The sequence below is a fragment of the Schistocerca gregaria genome, unplaced genomic scaffold (assembly GCF_023897955.1).
Source record: "Schistocerca gregaria isolate iqSchGreg1 unplaced genomic scaffold, iqSchGreg1.2 ptg001002l, whole genome shotgun sequence".
NCBI lineage: Eukaryota > Metazoa > Arthropoda > Insecta > Orthoptera > Acrididae > Schistocerca > Schistocerca gregaria.
In genome coordinates this window covers 30001-33427 of record NW_026062352.1, presented here as the reverse complement: position 1 = coordinate 33427, position 3427 = coordinate 30001, and the positions used below count along the sequence as shown (strand labels likewise).

Here is a 3427-nt window from a genome sequence, read left to right as displayed (position 1 = left end):
AACACTAGATCGCGTGTTGTTCGATTCCGGAGAGGGAGCCTGAGAAACGGCTACCACATCCAAGGAAGGCAGCAGGCGCGCAAATTACCCACTCCCGGCACGGGGAGGTAGTGACGAAAAATAACGATACGGGACTCATCCGAGGCCCCGTAATCGGAATGAGTACACTTTAAATCCTTTAACGAGTATCTATTGGAGGGCAAGTCTGGTGCCAGCAGCCGCGGTAATTCCAGCTCCAATAGCGTATATTAAAGTTGTTGCGGTTAAAAAGCTCGTAGTTGGATTTGTGTCCCACGCTGTTGGTTCACCGCCCGTCGGTGTTTAACTGGCATGTATCGTGGGACGTCCTGCCGGTGGGGCGAGCCGAAGGCGTGCTTGCGCGTCCCGAGGCGGACCCCGTTGAAATCCTACCAGGGTGCTCTTAGTTGAGTGTCTCGGTGGGCCGGCACGTTTACTTTGAACAAATTAGAGTGCTTAAAGCAGGCAAGCCCGCCTGAATACTGTGTGCATGGAATAATGGAATAGGACCTCGGTTCTATTTTGTTGGTTTTCGGAACCCGAGGTAATGATTAATAGGGACAGGCGGGGGCATTCGTATTGCGACGTTAGAGGTGAAATTCTTGGATCGTCGCAAGACGAACAGAAGCGAAAGCATTTGCCAAGTATGTTTTCATTAATCAAGAACGAAAGTTAGAGGTTCGAAGGCGATCAGATACCGCCCTAGTTCTAACCATAAACGATGCCAGCCAGCGATCCGCCGCAGTTCCTCCGATGACTCGGCGGGCAGCCTCCGGGAAACCAAAGCTTTTGGGTTCCGGGGGAAGTATGGTTGCAAAGCTGAAACTTAAAGGAATTGACGGAAGGGCACCACCAGGAGTGGAGCCTGCGGCTTAATTTGACTCAACACGGGAAACCTCACCAGGCCCGGACACCGGAAGGATTGACAGATTGATAGCTCTTTCTTGATTCGGTGGGTGGTGGTGCATGGCCGTTCTTAGTTGGTGGAGCGATTTGTCTGGTTAATTCCGATAACGAACGAGACTCTAGCCTGCTAACTAGTCGCGTGACATCCTTCGTGCTGTCAGCGATTACTTTTCTTCTTAGAGGGACAGGCGGCTTCTAGCCGCACGAGATTGAGCAATAACAGGTCTGTGATGCCCTTAGATGTTCTGGGCCGCACGCGCGCTACACTGAAGGAATCAGCGTGTCTTCCTAGGCCGAAAGGTCGGGGTAACCCGCTGAACCTCCTTCGTGCTAGGGATTGGGGCTTGCAATTGTTCCCCATGAACGAGGAATTCCCAGTAAGCGCGAGTCATAAGCTCGCGTTGATTACGTCCCTGCCCTTTGTACACACCGCCCGTCGCTACTACCGATTGAATGATTTAGTGAGGTCTTCGGACTGGTACGCGGCATCGACTCTGTCGTTGCCGATGCTACCGGAAAGATGACCAAACTTGATCATTTAGAGGAAGTAAAAGTCGTAACAAGGTTTCCGTAGGTGAACCTGCGGAAGGATCATTACCGACTAGACTGCATGTCTTTCGATGTGCGTGTCGTGTCGCGCAACACGCTACCTGTACGGCAGTAGCCGTGCGCCGCGTGCGGAACCACGCGTGCCTCTCAAAACTAGCGCAAGTGTTGTTGTGTGGTACGAGCGCTGAAGCTCTGGAGCGGCTGGCCTGCGGCACCTGGCGCCTGGCGCCGGTTTTGAATGACTTTCGCCCGAGTGCCTGTCCGCTCCGGTGTGGAGCCGTACGACGCCCATCGGCCGTCAGGCCGTTGGACACAAAGTAATGGAACAGGGGCCGTCAAACGCCTCAGTCCCGCCTCTGCAACTGTCTTGAAAGAGACGGTGGAGAACTGAAAAGATAAAGATCACCCAGGACGGTGGATCACTCGGCTCGTGGGTCGATGAAGAACGCAGCAAATTGCGCGTCGACATGTGAACTGCAGGACACATGAACATCGACGTTTCGAACGCACATTGCGGTCCATGGATTCCGTTCCCGGGCCACGTCTGGCTGAGGGTCGGCTACGTATACTGAAGCGCGCGGCGTTTGTCCCGCTTCGGGCGCCTGGGAGTGTCGTGGTCGCCTGTGTGGCCGGCCGCGTCTCCTTAAACGTGCGATGCGCGCCCGTCGCCTGGCGGTTCGCATACCGGTGCTTTCTCGGTAGCGTGCACAGCCGGCTGGCGGTGTGGCGTGCGACACCTCGTACAACGACCTCAGAGCAGGCGAGACTACCCGCTGAATTTAAGCATATTACTAAGCGGAGGAAAAGAAACTAACAAGGATTCCCCCAGTAGCGGCGAGCGAACAGGGAAGAGTCCAGCACCGAACCCCGCAGGCTGCCGCCTGTCGTGGCATGTGGTGTTCGGGAGGGTCCACTACCCCGACGCCTCGCGCCGAGCCCAAGTCCAACTTGAATGAGGCCACGGCCCGTAGAGGGTGCCAGGCCCGTAGCGGCCGGTGCGAGCGTCGGCGGGACCTCTCCTTCGAGTCGGGTTGCTTGAGAGTGCAGCTCCAAGTGGGTGGTAAACTCCATCTGAGACTAAATATGACCACGAGACCGATAGCGAACAAGTACCGTGAGGGAAAGTTGAAAAGAACTTTGAAGAGAGAGTTCAAAAGTACGTGAAACCGTTCTGGGGTAAACGTGAGAAGTCCGAAAGGTCGAACGGGTGAGATTCACGCCCATCCGGCCACTGGCCCCCGCCCTCGGCAGATGGGGCCGGCCGCCCGCGCGGAGCAATCCGCGGCGGGGTCGTGTCCGGTTGCCTTTCCACTCGCCGCGGGGTGGGGCCGTTCCGGTGTGCGGTGGGCCGCACTTCTCCCCTAGTAGGACGTCGCGACCCGCTGGGTGCCGGCCTACGGCCCGGGTGCGCAGCCTGTCCTTCCGCGGGCCTCGGTTCGCGTCTGTTGGGCAGAGCCCCGGTGTCCTGGCTGGCTGCTCGGCGGTATATCTGGAGGAGTCGATTCGCCCCTTTGGGCGCTCGGGCTCCCGGCAAGCGCGCGCGGTTCTTCCCGGATGACGGACCTACCTGGCCCGGCCCCGGACCCGCGCCGCTGTTGGCTCGGGATGCTCTCGGGCGGAATAATCGCTCCCGTCAGCGGCGCTTCAGCTTTGGACAATTTCACGACCCGTCTTGAAACACGGACCAAGGAGTCTAACATGTGCGCGAGTCATTGGGCTGTACGAAACCTAAAGGCGTAATGAAAGTGAAGGTCTCGCCTTGCGCGGGCCGAGGGAGGATGGGGCTTCCCCGCCCTTCACGGGGCGGCGGCCTCCGCACTCCCGGGGCGTCTCGTCCTCATTGCGAGGTGAGGCGCACCTAGAGCGTACACGTTGGGACCCGAAAGATGGTGAACTATGCCTGGCCAGGACGAAGTCAGGGGAAACCCTGATGGAGGTCCGTAGCGATTCTGAC

General features: G+C 57.9%; 2 non-coding genes across 2 annotated transcripts in view; both read left to right on the top strand.

The window, feature by feature from the left end:
- The first annotated feature begins 1876 nt into the window (after window positions 1-1876).
- On the top strand, window positions 1877-2031 carry LOC126326707 (5.8S ribosomal RNA). Its single transcript, XR_007560862.1, has one exon. It is a non-coding gene; the product is annotated as a 5.8S ribosomal RNA (ribosomal RNA).
- A 188-nt stretch (window positions 2032-2219) lies between these two features.
- Window positions 2220-3427, top strand: part of LOC126326705 (large subunit ribosomal RNA) — a 4222-nt gene continuing 3014 nt past the window's right edge. Inside the window, exon 1 of the ribosomal RNA XR_007560860.1 lies at window positions 2220-3427. This exon is cut by the window's right edge and continues 3014 nt beyond it. This is a non-coding gene — a ribosomal RNA (large subunit ribosomal RNA).